This window comes from Bombyx mori, chromosome 6 (genome assembly GCF_030269925.1).
Source record: "Bombyx mori chromosome 6, ASM3026992v2".
Taxonomy (NCBI): Eukaryota; Metazoa; Arthropoda; class Insecta; order Lepidoptera; family Bombycidae; genus Bombyx; species Bombyx mori.
In genome coordinates this window covers 6,331,228-6,353,319 of record NC_085112.1, presented here as the reverse complement: position 1 = coordinate 6,353,319, position 22,092 = coordinate 6,331,228, and the positions used below count along the sequence as shown (strand labels likewise).

Genomic DNA, 22,092 nt, shown 5'->3' with positions numbered 1-22,092 from the left:
CCCGTGCGGACTCCCAAGAGGTCCTAGTGAGTATTCTGGAAAATGCTTAACAAAAGCGTTTACCCATTTTATATTTATAGGTTTCGCCAACTTTTTTTATTAATAATAAAAGATGTTCTGCAATTCAAGCTTTCAGTAAAATTGTCAGGCTTTTAAATCACATTTTAGGGAAAGAATTACCCGTATTTACTGATATACGTATGCTACAGGAATGTAAGTTCAGTTGTTGAATGGTTTAAAACGTCTTTTATTGAGGTTGAATTATGTTCGAAAATATGTCGTATATCTTTCAGTTTGTGATTTCTTTTCGTTCACCACATATAACACAGTTAAGCCAGTTTTCCAGGTGAAGGCAACTGATGTAGGACGTGCAAATAAACACAGTATTTTTATCGCCGCAAACCTTTATATAGTTGCGGTCGATTTCTCCTCTTTATCTCGGAGCGGCGTTTGCTTTATCTTGAATAAAAGGAAAGAACATGTCGCTTGTCAGAAGGTTTTAAAGAAATGGACAGGAATACACCGATTGTGGGTCATGCTGAAATTACTGCCGCTCGTCACGTGCATTAGAACATAACTAAAAATATTTTCTCTCTGTCTAATTTTATTGATTCCTTGTAACAGACATGTATCTTTACTAGTGGTCGAAATTCGACTATAATTAGGTAATTGAAATTATAAGTTTAAACATTATTATGGTTTTATTGTCAAACACTATTATAATTCGATAATATAATCACAGTATTCGCCAAAACTGCACAATAACTGATCAATAATATTAAAGACAAAAAATATTAATCTATTTTCAATTCGACCATAGACTTTAATCAATAACAAAAGAAGAGTATATTTTTATGTATGTGTTGTGTCACGGTCGTGTGTGTAATGTTTTCTTTATAGATTTAAAGTATCTTTTATGCATTAATTAAAAAAAATATTAGCATCGTGCACTCCTTCTCTATATTCTCTATAAGTGTCAGAAATTTCATACTCCTCCGTCCGCGCAATTTTCGTAAAAAGGGGTACAAAGTTTTTGCTTCACGTATTAATATATAGATTTACACGTAATTGTTAACGTAATAACAATGGATACGTCCGAAAAATGAAGAGAACGTAGATCATATCGTAATGGGGTTGTAATTCAAATTGGGTCCTTACACGAGCTCCGCGTTTGTTTGTTCTGCGGAAAGTTTTCGATTCGATAAGAGATCGTAAAACACCGCCCTCCGAATCATAAAATCGGTTCGGGCTTGTCATGCGAATATAGCTTTAAAATCCAGGTGCTATGTAAGTTAAGATAATTTTTTTCGCATGACCCGGTGCTGCATTATTTTACTGCCGCTGAAGGGTTACCGGGTTACGTAACCTTACAATAAACTGTTCGAGGACAATAAATTTTAATAGAGCAGAAGTTTATGGTCAATTTGTGGGGACATTTACAGCTGATGAACAAAAAACATTTTTCTCTTTCCTCCTTGTTTGCCAAAGCATAAATCATTTATCGAACTTTATTGCGTGTTCTTTTTGTTTTTATATCGTAGCATCGGTCGTAAAATTAATTGTGACAAAGCTCTGAGAAGAATATCAGAGGAGGAGGTTGGATGTGTATACAAGATTAGAACTTTGAAATGTATTATCGCTTGCTATTTTTATAGTCATCATCATCATCATCATTTCAGCCTATCGCCGTCCACTGCTGAACATAGGCCTCTCCAATAGATTTCCAGTGCGACCGGTCCATTGCCACCTGCATCCAACGAGACCCAGCACTTTTTACTAGGTCGTCGGTCCATCTAGTAGGTGGCCGTCCCACACTGCGCTTGCCAGTACGTGGTCGCCACTCCAGGATCTTTCTGCCCCATCGACCGTCCTCTCTTCGTGCTATGTGGCCGGCCCATTGCCACTTCAGTTCACTAATTCTACGGGCTATGTCAGCAACCTTCGTTCTTCTACGGATCTCCTCATTTCGGATTCGATCACGTAGAGAAATGCCGAGCATAGCCCTCTCCATAGCTCGCTGCGCGACTTTGAGCCTTCTAAAAAGATCCCTAGTGAAGCACCACGTCTCCGAGCCGTAAGTCATCACTGGTAACACACATTGGTTGTACACCTTTGTCTTAAGGCACTGAGGTATTTTGGACGAGAAGACGTTGTGCAGTTTACCGAACGCTGCCCAGCCGAGTTGGATCCGTCTACTGACCTCTCTCTCAAAGTTGGACCTACCTAATCGGACTGCCTGTCCTAGGTATATATATTCGTCAACAACTTCAAGAGTAGAGCTCCCAACAGTAACTATGGTGGGTGCAACATAGACATTGTACATGATTTTTGTTTTGTCCATGTTCATTTTAAGACCCACTTGTTGAGAAACCCTACTGAGGTCACCGAGCATACGCCCTAAATCTTCCAGCGACTCTGCCATGACCACGATGTCATCGGCAAACCGAAGATGAGTGATGTATTCGCCGTTAATATTGATGCCAAGTCCTTGCCATTCCAGAAGTTTGAAGGAATCCTCCAGAGCAGTGATAAACAGTTTCGGAGATATCACATCTCCCTGTCTCACTCCTCTCTTTACAGGGATTTCCTTCGTGCAATGCTCCTGTACTCGGACTGACATGGTGGCGTTATTATACAAACACTTCAATACTTCGATGTACCGGTGGTCAATACGGCACCGCTGGAGAGATCTAAGGACCGCCCATGTTTCGACGGAATCAAAGGCTTTCTCATAGTCCACAAACGCTAAGCATAATGGCCGATTGTACTCTTCGGTCTTCTGTACAATCTGCCGCAGCGTATGTATGTGGTCTATGGTACTGTAGCCTTTTCGGAAACCGGCTTGTTCGGTAGGCTGGAAGTCATCAAACCTGCGTTCGAGACGCTTCGTGATGACTCTCGAGAACAGCTTGTAGACATGGCTCAGCAGTGCTATGGGCCTATAGTTCTTCAATAAGGTTTTGTCACCTTTTTTGAAGAACAGGATCACAACACCCCTGTTCCATGCCTGTGGCGGTTTTCCATCGAGCAAAGAGGAATTGAAGAGCTTCTGAAGGACTTTCAGTACCGGCGTCCCGCCCGCTTTCAGAAGCTCCGTAGTAATTCCATCCTCGCCCGGTGCCTTGTTATTCTTAAGCTGTTTGAGAGCCATCCTAATCTCGTACAGGCTGATGTCCGGGATGTCTTCGGTGTAGTGTCGGGTTAGCTTGGCTCTAGGGTCTGCAGCTAAACCTTGCGGTTCAGCTGAGACCGAGGTAAACAGCTGCCCGTAGAACCTCTCTATCTCCCGCAGGACCTCTGACTTATTCGACGTTACACGTCCATCTTCGGTCTTCAGCTTCGTCAGCTGGCTTTGCCCAATAGAAGCGTCTCTTGCGAACACTTTAGAGCCTTGGTTTCGCTCAATCGTCTCTTTGATACGCTGAGTATTAAAGGAGCGTAGGTCGTGTCGCAAGGACTTCATGATATGTCTATTGAGTTGCCTATATGACTCAGCGTCCTCCGAAGTTTGGAGCGTCATCAAACGTCGACTAGCCATGAGGTTTCGGGTGCGGTCGGATAGTTTCTGAGGTCTATTCTTACGGTGGGTTTTGAAAAATTTGGACCCTACCGTACGGACAGTCTCTACCAGCCTGCTGTTTACATCGTCCACTGATGCGCAGCTGTTTAGCCATTCGAAGCGATTAGCCAATTCGAGTTGAAAGCTCTCCGGGTTTTGGATTTGTGCATTCGACGGTCGAAGCGTTGACTTCATCAGACGCGATCTTTCCAGTCTGACATTGATATTCAACATGCCTCTGACGATTCGGTGATCACTTCCTGTTTTAACACTGTTGATCACAGAGACATCGTTGAATATCTGTCTGTTGGTGCTCATGATGAAGTCAATTTCATTTCTTGTTACACCGTCGGGACTCAACCAGGTCCATTTCCGTTGTGGCGGCTTCTTGAAGAAAGAATTCATCATAAAGAGTCCTTCCTTCTCCATAAAGTCCGCCAGCATCTGTCCTCTGGGATTCCGCTGCCCAAATCCAAATGGCCCCACTTTCAACTCATCATCGCCTCTACGGCCCAGTTTTGCATTGAAATCTCCCATAACAATGTTAAAATGTGATTGGGAGTTACGTATGGCCCTACTAATGTCCTCATACGTAGCTTCCACTTCATCGTCTGGATGTGACGTCGATGGGGCGTATACCTGTACAATCTTCAGCGAATACCGCTTTGAGATTTTGAGGACAAGGTATACTACCCTACTCGACACACTTTCGATGGCCACAATGTTGTTTATGAGAGATTTGTGGACGATAAACCCAACACCACCTTGGGACTTCTGTTCTCCCTCCCGGTAGTAGAACAAGTGGCCGGACTGTAAGGTTTTCGTATCCTCCCCCTCTCTTCGGATCTCCGATAAACCAATAACGTCCCAGCGCAACTTGTTCATTTCTTCTTCCAGCTCTATTAGCTTCTCGTCCAACCTCAAAGTGCGCACGTTGTATGTCACCAGGGCCAGTTGTCGTTGTGAAGGGGGGTGGTAGCCGGATCTCTGCCGGGGATTCTTAGCACCCCTTGCCCCGCCGTTACCATGGCCGCTACCGTAACCAGGAATAGCGGGGCCGCCGGGGACTAGGGGCCTGGTTCTGCGGTGTGCAATCATTTTGGAGGTTTATTAGCCTACTGGTACCACGCTGGCTAGACGGGTTGGTACAGGGTTTAATTTCGAGTTTTCCTTCTCTCACACTAGTAAATATTGTGTGTTATGCTTTCCCTTTTGTCGCCTCTTACGACTCCCCTGGGATGGTACTGGGGGTGGTGACAAAAGTATTCTAATGCCGTCACCACACGGCAGCATTTTTATAGTAAGATTTCTTTAATAATGCAGTGGAAAATTATCATATAGTTGAGTTGGTTGAGACGCAAAAAAGATATAAAAAATAAACACGTATTCGCCTTAAGGCGATTTTAGTAAAAACTGGATAGATTGATTTTATCATTACAAGAGGTCCGGTCCGTATAAATTTGCTTTTCAGAAGTTTCCGATGTTCAATAATTACTAAAATTACTTACATAATTATGTATGGGTATATTAACATATGAGTGCATAAACATTATAATGCTTCTCTAATCTTTGATTCTACACTAAGTAACATTTTGATTTCATACAATCTGCTTATTAAAAATTATATGTCTAATAAATCTTACACAGACTTTTCCTTCTCGTAGTCTTTATTAGCAAATGTACGAAAATTCCCATTATACCTACTTGAACCAATTTCATTGAAGTAATCATTGATATTTTAATATTGTTAAGGATATTTTGATGATATTTGAATTAATTTTGAGAAAAATTAAAGGAAACTGTCAATTTAAGTGCATAATATGAATCCCGTGTATATGATCATATCTAATAAACGATGACACGGTTTTACAACTAAATTGTAAGGTGCAGCTCTAGTTATGCTAAGTAACATTCTAAGTATAATTTAGACACAATATTCAATGTAATCCACTTATAAGCCAGTTATGAAATAATTATTAATTAACTAATTATTTACTAGTATATTATGAGATGATATTCTTTTTTTATTGCTTAGATTGTTGGACGAGCTCACAGCCCACCTGTTGTTAAGTGGTTACTGGAGCCCATAGACATCTACGACGTAAATGCGCCACCCACCTTGAGATATAAGTTCTAAGGTCTCAAGTATAGCTACAACGGCTGCCTCGCCCTTCAAACCGAAACGTATTACTGCTTCACAGCAGAAATAGGCGGGGTGGTGGTACCTACATGCGCGGACTCACAAGAGGTCCTACCACCAGTACTAAATGAAATCCTTTTATTTGTAGTACACAGAAACGACATTTCAGCATAGAAGCAATTTAAATGATATGTTTTTTGTAAGTAATAACTCTTGTATTTGTTCTACCAAACCAAAATCACAATCAACTAGGTTATAGAATGCGAAAAAGTAAAAAGAAAAATTCTCGGGAATGTAAATTCTTCAAACTAGATTCTCAAGACATCTCTTGTAATTCAAGCGTTTTGACATATTTTGAATTCATCTTACTACATATTTGATCATATCTACGCCACAACAGTTCATATTATTATATAAATAAATTTGATAAACTCTTTCGAGGTATTTATTTCAACCTAATTATTGTGTACTCATAGCGACATGTTAAAGCGTTATTAGTTTTTAATTTAAAATTTGACGGATCAAAATTGTACAAAAATGCCGCTACCTCAATGCTACTTAGGCAATATGCTGAATTTTTCGATAGAGACGCGGCAACTTCTTTCATTAGGGATGGAAAATAAAAACAATACGAATGAAAAGGGTTGCCAGTGTCGTGCGCATATTCGAAAAGGGAAAAAATCCTATTATATGATCCCTTCGTAACGCTACAACTACGCGCTGAGACAAGATTGCCGTACAATCAGATTCCGGAGTTAATGAAAAAAATCTTTAAGCATTTGTTGAAATTTTATCTTGTTTCTTCTTTCAAAATGGTGCATTTGAAAATGTAGAAGAATTTTTATATGAATTGATTTCAAAATGTTAGTTTAATTATCATGATAATTAAAACAAAATTTAAGTTCAACATTAAGTTCTCTTAGAATAGATTCAGACGATCATTTGGTCCACCTGATAGGAAGCAGTTACTGTCGCTAATGAACGTCTGCAATGCTAGGAGCTCAGCTAAGCCACTACCTACTACCGCTAAAAACTTTCCGCGTACCTCTTGAGCAAAACCTTCTCCATTAAACTGTTTCCAAAGTTCAAAGTTAAAACGTGAATATTGCGGTCTAGCTGAGTACAAACTGAGTCAGCTCAAACAATACCCAACACCAATATTAAATAATAAGTGGGTACTGTAGGTAGAGAACGTTTTTTTGAATTTTTTTTATTGCCTTTGTAGGCAGACGAGCATACGGCCCATCTGATGGTAAGTAGTCACCGTCGCTCATAGACGTCAGCAATGCCAGGGGCAGAACCAAGCTGCTGCCTACCATTAAGTACTCTCCGCAAGCCTCGTTTGAAGAAAGACATGTCATAGCGCTCGGAAAACACCGTGGCGGGGAGTTCATTCCAAGCCCGGTTGGTACGTGACAAAAAAGATCTTTGGAAACGCACTGTCGATGAACGCAGCGGTTCCAGATAATATGGATGTACTCTGCTCCGATGGCGGGAGGGGCAATAGATAGGAGAAAAGGGTAAATGCAAAATTTGTCATTAACTCGTAGGCACTATCTAATTAATAGCTTGACAGATCATCACGTGAGCTTCTATGACATCATTGTCAAAGGTTCAGAAAATCATAAAAGTTAAAGGAGGGCACATTATTTAAAAAATACATAATAGGTAAAATTATATTTCAATGCTTAATAGATATAAAAGTTAAATTTGAGCATGAAAATACTGGACCTGAGTATTAAAACGTATTCAACAGTCGTAATGAATAAAAGCTTGAAGCTTTGCTTGCATTATGTTTTCATTTAAAAGTAAGTAAGTAAACTGCATTAATTCTTAAAATTGTGTTGATTGTAAACAAAAATTTATGTATATTATTCATCGTCCCTTATCGATGAAATATCTGGTAACAGTAGACTGCTTTTAAAGAACGATATGTAAATTTGAATTAAGATAAAAATATCGATTTTTTTGACAATAGACAAAGTAGACCTTTTTTTAAAAAGCAACTCACATTTATAAATAAATATCAGTCACCAACACGAATTTTCAAGTTGTTAATTCTTAAAAATCAACATTAAGATGATGCTTTCAAAATCTTTTTTTTTTATAAGATCAGTTCAAAACATCTCAGTTTTATAAATGTCAACGAGTTCAATGCGTCCTCTCTTTATAAGTAAGTGTGTATAAATGAATACCTATTATGCAATTAATTTGAATACCAAACCATCGTGTTTTCTTTGAATGTTAATCAAAATTCTCCAGACGTATTTTAAGAGTAATCTACATTTCTTACAATTTAGAAATCGCTATAAATCGAATTATGCGGGGCTATGCTACGGATAATTTAATAGCTAGTGAATATTAATTAAAATCTGTAATGGACTGAAGTTATTCAACTATGAACACGAACTATATTTTAATTAATATTAAATCTATTTATTTTTAACTGCCGCGCATTGGCCCTTTTTATTGTCTTCAAAGGAAGACGAGCATGTGTGATGATGAATTGTCACCCTCGTTCAAAAAATTAGTAACGGGAAAAGTATATTCCCTGTCTACCTATCAGAATTCCTTTCAAATTCCGTTTGAGAAAGGACAATTTCAATATTCCCAAAATGAGTAGTTACAGCCATTCTGGCGCGGATTAGTTATGTTTTCTAATTGTCTAATGTCTAATTGAGACTTTGATCTCATGTCTCAATGTTGGTAGCTGTATTCACGTTTTGATGTCTATGGGCTTCGGTTAACGATGTACTCCAGTCGAGCTGTAATCCCGTCACGCAACTGTGCAATATTAAAACAATCTGCATATTGTGTCGAAGATATCTCGTAGAGTAAGAAAGAGAAATATTTACAAGAGGAATAAACGTTCAAAACATTTCCGCGTTAGAGCAAGACAATGTTGTATAAAAGTTAAGGTGCGCGTTTTCCTTACATCCACAGTATCATTCGTGGCCAGAAATTTCAATAAAAATGCAAATTTTTTTCCAGAGCAATTTCCTTCTCACTACCTACCGCTCGGTTATTGGGTTTCACCGCATTACGTCGGGGCTGCTTCACTTACAAACGTGCTCTATAACGGGATTACATGTATTATAATATTATGCTAATACAATGGTATGTTATGATGGTTATTTGTTGCTTCAATAAATCTACCATATTTACTTAATAGTTATACGTTACGATGAATAAAAATATCGTGTTTCATTCGAATGTCAAAGGACAACCATTGACCTTGTTCGCTTCATTGCTTTAATGAAGCGTTAGATAGATGTCTGTGTTCGTGTTTACTATTTTGTATGTTAACCAACGGCACACGGTTGAATCGCTGTTGCTACGGAACCCATGGATGTCATAAGGAGAATATCTCAACCCATCTTGGTACAAGTTGCCAGTCTCAATTGTATTGTATAGACGCTGTCCCATCCTTAATACCGGAATGCAGGACTGCATCGCTTTAGGAACAAGCAGTGTAGTGGCACCTACCGTTGCAAGCTTATAATACGCCTCACCTTTAATTATTAATATTTCGGGTTTATTTTTTACTACACGATGTTATTCCTCAGTCCTGTGTGCTAAGTGCAAGTTTTTTAACGTTCTCTATAGCATAAAGTTGACTCAAATTGGTATGGAGCTGGAACGTTTGCCTACGTTTGCCGTTGTTCTAACTGCATACAAATTTGAGTTAACTTTTACGCTATCGAGAACGTTAACAAACTTGCACTTAGCATACAGAAGTCATTTATAAATATGTCTTACTAGCGACCCGCCCTCGCTTCGCTTCGGAAACATTAAAACAGACATGAAACAAAAAAAAAAAAAAAAATTAAAAAAAGTAGCCTATGTTCATCAGGGACAATGTCGGCTTCTAATGGAAAAATAATTTTTCTAATCGGTTCAGTAGTTTCGGAGCCTATTCGAAACAAACAAACAAACAAATCTTTCCTCTTTATAATATTAGTATTGATATTAAGTACGTATTTCATCTGAAAAAATAAACATGCCTGCGGGGCTTTCGATGCGAGTACACCATTGTCTGAATCTTTAAGCCACGACTGCTTAAAAGTTCTATTCGATTATGGTCTTCTCAAATAAAGACCCCGAAAACACGGGAGAATCTCTTCATAGGGACTATTGAATATAGACCGTAAGTACAAGAATAAACTTTAAAAAAATTTAACGTCTTTAACGTTTGTTCGAATAAAACTCATTAACGAGTTCAGTTACCCTTTTTGTTTATATTATTTTATATCAAATGTACAACAACAATAAATATATTTGCAGACGGTTCGCGCGGTATGGACACGTGATGCGTAGAGAGAAGATGCATGTATCTAGGAGATGTATGGAAATGGTAGTGCAAGGTAGAGGGGGAAGAGGTCGACCGAACAAGATATAGATGTAGTATGTGAATGACGATATGAGAGAAAGGAGTTAGTGTTCAGATGACGGCTGATAGAAGAGAATGGAATAGAAAAATTCGCTGTCCCGCCCCCCACCTAATGGGATAAGGTGGAGAAAAAGAAGAGAACAGATACATAGGTATATAGCTAATCACTCATTTGTGTATTCAAGGAAAACATGAATTAGTTTTCCTCGTGAAGGTATGACTAGGATATTGATATTCAGAAATAGACGAGAACAATGCAATCGTTAATCTGTATGTTGTAGATACAAATTGTTTAGTTGAAGTTGTTATCTTCTGTTTAGTTTGGACTGTATTTAAAATGTGAAAATCCATTTAAGTACATTCCGAAAGTTAAACAACTATCAACGATTTAAAAGAAAACCACATTTTTTGCACTCTCAATTCATACTCAATGTATAATTTAGATATTGAAATTGACCTAGTGAAATTTAGAACAACACATACTCTTTTTAATATATTATTATGTATATATATATATATATATATTTTTTTTTATTGCCTTTGTAGGCAGACGGGCATACGGCCCACCTGATGGTGAGTGGTTATATATGTATGATGAGATCGGGGTGAAGACTGCGGACATAACCTGGACTGAAGTCAAGGAGCAAGCGCAAGACAGGGTCAAGTGGAGACAACTTGTGAGGGCCCTATGTACCAGCGGGGTACCCTAGGACTACAACAACAGCAACAACAACCAGTGTACCTAGAGCTCGAATATTGATTAAATGAGCTGGAACAAAATTGTAATTTTACGTTGTGAGAGATCGTAATCACATTGTCTTCTTAATTCGCGTAGCAAATTGCATAAAATCTGCATAAATACAGCGTTTTAATACTTTCCGCTTAGTTGGCGCGCCACCACGGGGTGGTGTAAGGGTGGGGACAAACGGCCAGATTAAGGACGGCGGGAGCGAGGAAAGAATACACAATTAGCTCCCAGCTACCTGCTAGAGATAACGTATCCAGTTATTAAAGACCCGTCATCCTGTTCGTCTGCCTTTATGCCGGGTTCTAATTTTATTTTGGGCAGCCCGATGGGTGGGTCCCAAACGCTGGCCGGTTTAAGTTGGGGATTTTTAAAACGCTCGCGGAGTTTTAGCTTCGACCGGAACTGAGGGACGGATCGATGAGCGGAACTTAGATGCTCGTTGGCTTTGTTCAAAAATCAAAATTAGGTACTTAGTATTCACGTGAGGCGAAACATAGCCTGTTCGCGAGTTAGGGGAATTTTCGAGAATCAGTAATGGCTGTTTATGTGGGTGTCTTCTGTTAAAACTAGATGACTCTCCCCTTGCATTTTCGGCTTCACGATTACATTTAAAGTTCTTTATAAAATAGGTTATCGATTATATAGGTTATCTGATTATGCGCTCTAAAATAGTTTTTGAAGCGTTTTCACATTATTCTAGACCTACCTATACCTTTATAAATATAATAATGCACTAAACCAATATTTGAAGAACGAAACTACCTTTATACCCGTCTATTATGATTGTGGTTCTTTAATAACAATAAAATCACAAAATGCATTGAAAGATGAAATGGAAGATCGACAAACAAACTCATTCGAGCATCACAAACGCAGACCGAAAAATTCTATCATGATATGTTGGTATAGGCATCTGTAAATAGTGGGTCGGGGAGTTATCTAATATTTTACCAGTAAAAAATCATTTGGCTCGAGAAAAAAAGCCTGCGAAATATGATAGACGCTAAACAAAACGCCGCAACTGGCATTTCCTCATAAAACTGCGAGCTCGTACACAACATTACACACTGCGGGACCCTATGTTTGCCTGTAATACTTTACAACAATCCTCTACCAATGCCAAGATAAGTAAAAGCGAACCGTTCCTCTTCTGTCTCTGGAATAAAGTTGAAAATAGCGTAAATAAAAAGACCCAAGAATGCAAATAGAATGTAAATATATCGTGTTTATTTTCAGCGTTGAAGCAACGAGATAAAATTCGCGGCCGTAAAATAATACTAAGGGAAGAAAGAGTTTATTGTTTGAACTATCATAATGTAGTTATGTGCGTTTCGCACGATAGTTAGTCGGTGGTAAACTCTGTTGCTTTGTATTGAAAATCATTAAAATTGATTAGACAAGAATCGTGAATGCGCTACTCAAAGGCTACACAATCGAAAATTACTAAGTTCATATTATAAATAGATATTAGGTACGAAGATAAAATGAACGTTAATAAAATATAGGCCGATGTAAACATTTCATTCGGTTTTTGTTTAGACTGGCCATCTACGTAGAACATGTTGTACAGACACCATTTTAGAAATAAAAAGTGTGGATAACAAGATGGTTTTTAACTTGTTTATCGATTAATATATTAAACAGCACATACATATGCATGTGTGTGTCCAAAAATAAAATGATCTTGATAAATTGAAGAATCCACGCTATTATACATTATATGTAGACACATTGGTTTTTTTTAAAGAAATAATCATAAATTCTGTTCTTCTGTTCTTAAATTGTAATATCAAACTTGATTTTTCGCTGTCGATTTAAAGTATACGATTTATATAATTTTTTGTAGATTTACATTAATTAAAAACATGTTCATATATATTTTTTTAATATAAATATTTCAAGGCAAACAGAAGTAGGTATTCCACAATATAGTACAATGAGAGATTTCCGTCACAGGCGATTCAACCTTGCGTTACAGTGGTTTCCGCGTTTGAAGTTGAAGAATTTATTGCTGTTTTTAATATAGCTTCACGATTTCAACTCTGCGTAATAAATCACTGTGAGGGCCTACAAAAATCATTATTAAAATCTGTTTAGATAAATTTACGAACAAACTATTGTGAATCATCACACATTTGAGTCTGAATTACAAATCATATTACAAACACTAATAGTTACGCACACACACATATTAAAATATCTTATGGATGAATTCTGCTAAATTGCAAGCATATATTCATTGAGAAGATAATAATATATAAGAGCTACCTTTTGTAATCAGCCGGTGCAGATCCGTAGGGGGAGTCTGCAAGAGATTTAAAGCGATTGTCAGTTAATGACCCTCCGTCGTTCACAAGTTTAGCCCTTCATCGCTTCCGACCGGCCTAATGGTGATTTTAAATCAAGTAGCATCTTAAAATCACAAGACAAACGCTACCTATACTAAAGCCGAAAGTACAAAATGAAGTTACCTTTTAGCTTAATAATGTTATTATAAAAACTAACTCCCTTTTAAGGTAATTTACGGGTTCGCTTTTTACTGACCACAGCCGATCCGATAACGAGCATTGCGTTTGTCTCATATTTTCAAACTGGTAAGTATTTAATTATTGAATTCTGCTATGCACGAAATAAACTTTCATTTTACTTAGAGATGTAGCTGTAAATTAAAGCTGTAAATAATACAAAAATGAAAGACATTCGATTTCATTTAAAATTGCTTTAAGAGGGAAATAAAAATAAATGCTATCTCTACAGAGCATCGTGTTGTATTAAATTACTTATGTACGGGTAAGAGCAAAATATAAAATTACTATGATAATCCACGAGTTGACTGCAAATTAAACTACAAAAGTAATTACCCATTCAACATAGAATATTCAGAGTTTTATTCGTTTAAATAGTGGTCGATGTATGGCATCTACATAACTGGTTCTCTTTTCTACGCTTTCCGTAGGGTTTATGCGTTGGTTAAACGAGATCAAATCGGCGGTCGGCCCGTGTCTTCCATACAATTTATCCGTGTTCGTTCGACTGAAGCGTTTTATTCGGCAATCTTCCCACACCTTTACCTGTATCCAATATCTGTGTCATAACAAAAAGTAAACATCGACTTAAATATTTCGGCCCGCGGCACAGGGATAAAGTAATACAATCAAAACGTTCTTTATGAACATTGATGGCCCTTACCATATATATTAATAATGTCATAATTGCAGTCGTATCGTATAAAATAAATCGATATGACGTGCTTATATAATACCTCCCGCAGCTTGTCTATTGACCGATCAGGGACCATTTAAATTTGGCCCCCAATCCCAGAGAACAGCGTAAGTATGCCACACAGCGGTTATTGTCAGCATGTGAGAAAAACAAATTTATTTGTTAGACGAGAAACACTATAATTATCGTCGATGTTAAATTAAAGTGAACTTTGTTGTATACACGAAATATCTATTTAAAGTACTCATCCTTGGTATCGAAGTTTTTATGGCAAATACATATATCGGTCGACTTTATATGCCAGACTATCAATTGAATACGAGCATAAGAAAGAGTTCAATTTAAATATACATTATAAATACATTAGCGGAAGTTTAAGCTTCTAGAGAGTATTTCAATTCAGTTTCTGTCTGTGTAGTTATTTCCGTCTGGTAAGACTTGGCTATTGAGTTGGGATCTTTTAAATCTTTTATATCCTTCAGTTTTACCACGAGAGCGGTGGTTCTTCGTAGTTTGGTCGGGTGCACGGATACAGCGAATAGACAAAGGTAGGTTTGTTTCGTATTTTGTGAAATTGCGAAGAAGCTGCGAACAATTTCTGTCTTAGCCCAAGGGAGGTTGTCTGGACTAAGCACCTTGTTGTATACGTTTCCTTACATATATAGTAATTGCAATTTAACTATACGGACTAGTAAAATGTTCAAGTTAATTAACTTATTAAAATAAATTTTACCTAATATTTTTAGATAGAGAGATATGTTTAGTCTTAATTGCTTAGGTACTACATGGATTGTGTTGTGTTAGCTTAAGTTAACGTTTATTGCTCATTAATATTTGTCGTACCTAAATGTTAAATTACATAGATATACATTAAAAGTGTAGAAGGTTTTACATTATTGTAATTACCAGGACACCTGGTACTAAAACTAGTTATTAAATAGTAACGAGATTTTGTTGTATTGGAAAGTTCGCATTAGATACGGACATTTAGTTCACAATTTACAACGACACTGTGTATAATAAGGGCTCATATGAAATGTTCTATACAAAATGGGAAAAGCCAGTTTTAATTCATTATATACATACCTGCTTGGATTTTTGTGAATTATTGACGATGTGACTACTACTTTACATTTTCGTGTCACTGACTTTATTTACATTTAAAGTGTTTTGCCAATGCCTTTTTAAAAACTAGTTAGTTAACGTTGTTTTGTTTAATTTATTGAAAATTACTATATTTTGTATTTCGACGTAACTTAGCAGAATAATGATCATATCAATAATGATATCTTCGAAAATTTGACGAAAAAATATAAAGAAAAAAAAATCACGATAAAAATCTAGAGATAGATCTTCTTTGACAACGCATGATTTTCTTAATGGCTAAAGTGGGCGTAGGTAGTCGCTGGCGTTCAACATGCTTTGTGATTAGTACACAGCACAGGAACTAGGGGGCGACTTAGGTACGAACATAATTTAGGAAGAAGCGAGAAAATAAACTATGGACCGATAATGAGCTGTGGCGGTCTCTTTTTTTATTCAATAGACGGGAATCGACCTTAGGCCCCCCTGGTGTTAATTGGTTACCGTGGTCCGTAGGAATTACAATATGAATGTCGTTCGCTTTGATACATGATGCCGAAGTCTTAATCACGAAAGCTGTCTCACTCCTTAAGCCGGAACGCATGATTGCTTCGTAGCAGAAATGGTAAATAAATAGTGGCTATTTCCTTAAATAAATTAGTATGTGTCTGCAGAGTTTCAACACTGGCATAGGCGGATCGGATACGACGACTTCGAAAAGTTTTCATAATATATTTATGTCTTCCTTTAGGTTTCACAAAAAACCTTCCCAAAATATTTTATAAATAGCCGAATTTCATTAAACATTAGAAAAAAGGGGATTTAAGCCATGTATAATATGCTTGTTCTTGGGTCAAATTCAATGACGTCTTTCATAACCCCTCAAAAAAAAATGTCTGCGCATCAAGAGCCAACCGAAACCATAAACGAAATCGTAAGATATTATCCGAGTGCCATCACGACTCGCCTCAACGCCGCGCATTACCCTTAATTATTGTCCACACAATTGCAACGCCATTTCTCTACTCCATACCACCGCATTAGTAACTCTCATAACACTATATCTACTATGAAATATGCCTTAATTCTCCTGCAAACGATTAAGTCGTTTATCAACGATTGAATTGAGGCGAGAATCGCATGCGTCCTAGGTTTATTAAAGGACAGTGTGGGGTCGAATTTATTTTAAAGGGAGGGTTCTAATGTCTGGTCATTGGTCGACTCTGGCTTGACCGAAGGGATAATTTGAAGGCAGACAGCGGACGCATTTGCATCACAATGAGAATCGGATCTCAGAAGTCGGAGGGGGCTTCCGTCAGATGGATAAGCTAACGTTTTGTATGTACAAATGTGTGTATCTTCGTCTGGTGGCTTGCTGAATATTTGAATATTAATTGTTCCTGGTAATTTTTCTTGTAGTAGCTATATTCAGTTGAATATAATTTGATTATAGATTCATTAATATTCATGTGCTAGCAGACAGTTGGGTTCGTGTTTTCTGAACAATCGAATACGTGGATATTGTAGTCGTGTTAAATTTATTAAATTGTCTCGACAAGCCTCAATGGGTTTGGTCGAATCAATTTTTTTTATTATGTGTGTTAGGAGTCGATTCTGAGTACTTGTTCATTTCATTAGGCGAGTTTGTTCAAAAACCTTTGTTTCATTGTGGTTTCATATTACTGTTCTCAAAAGTCTAAACAATTGGCGACCTACAAGAGAACAAGACAACGCTTATACTTGTAAGTAATTTACGGCTCCAGTTTTTATAACTAAAGTATCATAAACAGTCAGTAGCTTAGTTTTAGATAAATGAGGTTACGGAAAATATTTATTTTTACATGAAACGATATCCAAGCACATATGTAGGTATAGTTTAGATCGGTTCCAAGTGTTAATCAAGAATTTTAGTTTAGTTAGTTAGTTTTTAATTTTTATTCATGACGGCGCACATGATACCTCTTATTGCCAACATTTTACTGTATGAGAACTCGAGACGACTTATCAATAAAATATAACTAGTAGGAATGATTACGTCAAAATTGACGATTCTCAAAGGCGCCAGCTCGTAGAATGCGATAGAAATAACAATTTAGTGCATGCAAAATGCAGGCATCTACGTGGGGTGCATTCGTTAGTCAATTTATGTATGTACATCAATGAGACATCAATCAGGGTTATTACATATAACATAAAAGTAACGATGTTGAAGTGAAATGATTATTTGACGACTATCTGATTACGCATCTTGTTTTAAGATTATGAAGAATTACATTTCAATATTACGTAGATTTACCTATAGATTCGAAATAAAGAACTTATAACGTTTATATTACTATCAATTTTATATCGAACAGACAGCGGTGGGAGTGCGAAACCCACGTTAATTTGCAAGAGACGCATCAATTTGCATCCACGCTAGCATAAATTGCATCCGCATTGTGCATTGCATACTACGTTAATGCCATACATCAGTCCATTATAGTTGATTGTCGACGCAGCGAGCATTGATTGAGGAAGGTCGTACAGTACACGTACATTGTTGAATGAATTTCTTCTTTAATATAGTAATTTATGTGGACTGAAGTTGATGTTTTACTGAGAGCATTTTGTAAGCCGATACCTGTACCCTTATTTTCATTCAACCTCTGCGTGAGGAGTGTTTTGAGGAATTGTTTGAGATAATTCCATCATCTCGTTTTTACCATCGCACCGTCCGCCGCCGGAGTAGAGTTCATCCATACTACCTAGAACCACTGCGTTCATCCACAGTGCACTTCCAGAGATCTGTTTTGCCACGTACCATCCGCTTTGGAATGAACTTCCCTCTACCGTGTTTCCCGAGCGCTATGACATGTCCTTCTTCAAACGAGGCTTGTAGAGAGTATTAGCGATAGGCAGCGGCTTGGCTCTGCCCCTGGCATTGCTGACGTTCATGAGCGACGGTAACCAATGACCATCGGGTGAACGGTATGCTCATCTACCTACAAGGGCAATAAAAAAAACTCGAAGCATTCGCAGTTTTCCGAAATAAAAAAAACAATGACTGTGACTTCCTCTTAATGTATTCGAAGAATTCATTTTATTATGAGTATGGGCACATTTAATTCTACGACAAAGCGGTAGAGTATTAGAAAATATGTAAACTATGAATGAATGTACGAGGATCAGCTAGACGTATTTTACGAGCACAGAATAAAACAACGATGTAAGCATTAACAATCTTCTTTACACGTACGCAATAATAGCATCCTACTTCAAAATATTATAAAAACAAATACAAATACAAAATTGTATTGAACAACAATGGGCCGTGTGACATTAACAGACAAACATTAACATGAACTACAAAAAAATATATAAAAAAAAGAACCAAAACAATCGTACAATAAAACATTTAACCCTTTCGTCAAAAAATGTCTCGTATTGACACTTCCTTATTGGCTCGTAAATTTGACGACATTCAAATGTTTTGAGACAATAACTTCGTTTTTTACTAGAAATATGTATTCAAAGACTCTTTGTACGGTGTACGTGTCCGTAATAATTTTTAGAGTCATGCTGCATTTTACTTTATACTTGTGATGTGTACGTTCTCCTAGCAGGAAGTAACGCAGTGGACGTCGAATGTTATTTAGTCCTCAATAACCGCATTTTTATTAAAAGTAAGTGCATCAATTTTATCGTTTTTGAAGTAAAACAAAATATATTTAAATTTGTATTATTGGTTTTCGTGTAGTTGTTATTTTGAATGTTACATTTAAATCGTTTGAATCTCACAAAATGCTTGAAGTCTGTTCCATAGTTATAATATATGGAGTTTCATTATAAAGCCACACTACGAGGACGGTTCAATTGACAATTGAAATTAACGCCTACAGCATACGAGGACTATGATTCACATTATTTTATATGAGGGCAGAAAATTCTTGTAAAATTGTGTAAGATAATTTTATAGCGAAAATAAATTGTTTAAAGTGTCCATAATTTATGTGAATTTGAAATACAACACTAATTTATTTTATGAGAAATCGAGAAAAAGAGTTGTTTATTCGCATAAAACACAAAATACCATTAAATCCAAGTACGAACACAACCGAAGCGACCCCGTTTCGAAGCTCTGTTTATTTTTTAAATATTAATATTCAGTCCGGCTGTCTTGAAAAATTTATATCTCCTACAAAGTAGCATGAAGTGTAATAACAAAAGCTGCTCTTGGCGTATCGTGGGCATATTTTAAACTGTCAGAACAACATGACGCCGGGCGTAATCCCGACTCGTACAGTTCCAAACTTGGTAGAGAACTTAAATTAGGGGTGACTCCGCCGATGTAAGCGTATTGCCTCAAAACTATTATGTGCTATAATTAAAAATGTTTTATAACGTTACAAGGTAGGATTAAAACGGTTATTTTCATACATGGCATTTTTGAAGTCGATTTATATTCAAGGATTGTTCTCGAATATATTTTTGACGGTATCCACGAATAGACCTTCATAAATAAATTCTAATTTAAAAAAAACTTTTTTTACGTAGAAACTACTTTTTCGTAGTCAATTTACATAATGTGTGTCATCTAAAATCTGTTGACCTTATAATTTGTGTAAAAATCTAAGATGGAGATGATAAGAAATTCTATTATAATCTTTCCTCTATAAAACAGCGTATGTTATGTCTATCAAGATACTTATTGTGAATTACTTTAATACCTTTAAGTAACTGGAGAGTGTTGAGCGCATAGTAAAAATGAAATTTCATTATCTTCATACTTTTCGTACTAAAGTGACCATATTACAACTGAATTTACAAACCGACTGTAAATCGTTAATCTTCACGTACAATTATTAAAAATATAGTGGCTATATTTGATAATATATACATTAATTAAGTTATAAATATTAAACAAAAATAACGTGTTCTATTATTATTGGTCGATACTTATGTTTAAAAAATGATTTCCAAAGCGAAGAGTTTTGTTTATTCACCTTCGTATTAAATATTCACGGAGTGATGATAATTCATTCTATGCTAATTAAACTAATTTATACAGAAAACGTCTTGTTTCAAAAAATCTTTTTCGAATGCCTTGAAACGGAACATACATAAGTGTGAAAGGAAATCAAGTTGAGAAAATTCATGTTGTTCACAATAACATAGAATTAAGTATACGATAGTTTTAAAGCAGTACCTACACTTAAGAATATGGTAGTTTTTCTAAAAAAAACTTTATTCAAACGAGAACACATTTGGAATAAGTGGTCATGGATAAAGCTGTACGGCATCCGAGAATTTGGAAATAGCATTTTTTTTTATTGCTTAGACGGATGGACGAGCTCACAGCCCACCTGGTGAAAGTGGTTACTGGAGCCCATAGACATCTACAACGTAAATGCGCCACCCACCTTGAAATATAAGTTCTATGGTCTCAGTATAGTTACAACGGCTGCTCCACCCTTCAAATCGAAACGCATTACTGCTTCACGGCAGAAATATGCAAGGTGGTGGTACCTGCCCGCGAGGACTCACAAGAGGTCCTACCACCAGTAATTACGCAAAGTATAATTTTGCGGGTTTGATTTTTATTACACGATGCTATTCCTTCACCGTGGAAGTCAATCCTGAACGTTTGTTGAGTACGTATTTCATTAGGTAAAAATTGGTACACGCCTGCGGGATTCGAATACCGCTGCATCGCTCAACACGAATGCACCGGACGTCTTATCCTTTAGGCCACGACACTTTCAATAATTGCCTTATAATTACAATAAAAAACGCAAGAACAAGCCGTACAAGTATTAATTATGTCTATGACGCACGAAAAGCGACGAAAACATTACATTTGTAGACTTTCTTTATTATCCTTAATAATAATATAAATAATATAATAAATCTTTTGGTAGGCAATGGCTTGGCTCTGCTCCTGGCATTTGCGACGGTAACCTCTTACCATCAGGTGGGCCGTATACTCATCTGTCTACAAGAGTAATAAAAAAATCCTTTAATAACCTGACCTTTATTTGAGAAAGTATAACATATCAAAATAATTAAATCGTCTGAAGTAATCTACTTCGAGAACAAAATCATACTGTTTATCAAATAAATGTATTATGTAATAAAAATCGTAAACTTTTCTGTTTCTATGTGCGTTTGTGTACATCATTAGAACCATATTTTCTATGGTTTTCAGTAACTTATTGATTTCAGCTTCAGTTATCTTTTATTAACTTGCATATAAACATGCTTACACGTGTAAAGAATGCTTTAAAATGTTAATTACATAGTACGACGGGTGCGACATCTTTTCCTCAAAACTGATTTTTTTAGGTTGAAATTATTACTTGTTTAGGGAAATTTAGACTTGTTAAACCAATCGACTTGCTATTTTAGTTTTTATTATTAAGCTTTCGTTTGGTTTGTTCTGGTTTTCTATGTGTAGCTTAGAGACTTGGAATATGGAAAAGATAGGCACACACATATCTATATATTAATACATGAAGCAAAAACTTTGTACCCCTTTTTACGAAAATTGCGCGGACGGAGAAGTATGAAATTTCCCACACTTATAGAGAATATAGAGAAGGAGTGCACAATGCTAATATTTTTTTTAAATAATGCATAAACAATAAAGAAGACATTACATACACTGCCATGTATTTGACACACACACATATGTATATATACTCTCGGTTTATTGTCAAACTTTAGTTTGTCAAAAACTGTGGTCAAATTGAAAATAGGTTAATATTGTTTATCTTTCATATTATTTGTCTATAGTGTAGTCTTGGCGAAATCTGTGATTGTAGAAGTATAATAGACTTTGACAATATAACCATAATAATGTTCAAGCTTATAATTTCAATTAATTATAGTCGAATTTCGACTACTGCGGGACCACTAGTATTGTTAAATATACTCTAAGTTCTTATTGCTTAAAAATATCAATATACCTA

General features: G+C 36.5%; 1 long non-coding RNA gene and 1 pseudogene across 2 annotated transcripts; one reads left to right on the top strand and one right to left on the bottom strand.

Moving 5' to 3' along the window:
* Positions 1–1,660: 1,660 nt before the first annotated feature.
* Positions 1,661–4,795, bottom strand: LOC134198999 (uncharacterized; annotated as a pseudogene).
* Positions 4,796–7,710: 2,915 nt separating this feature from the next.
* Positions 7,711–13,431, top strand: LOC134198700 (uncharacterized). 2 transcript variants are annotated; one of them, XR_009973374.1, is made up of 3 exons: positions 7,711–7,872; positions 8,691–8,816; positions 13,354–13,431. It is a non-coding gene; the product is annotated as an uncharacterized LOC134198700 (long non-coding RNA). The 2 variants fall into 2 exon arrangements; XR_005244827.2 differs by lacking the exon at positions 13,354–13,431 and having other exon boundaries at positions 8,691–8,894.
* Positions 13,432–22,092: the final 8,661 nt, after the last annotated feature.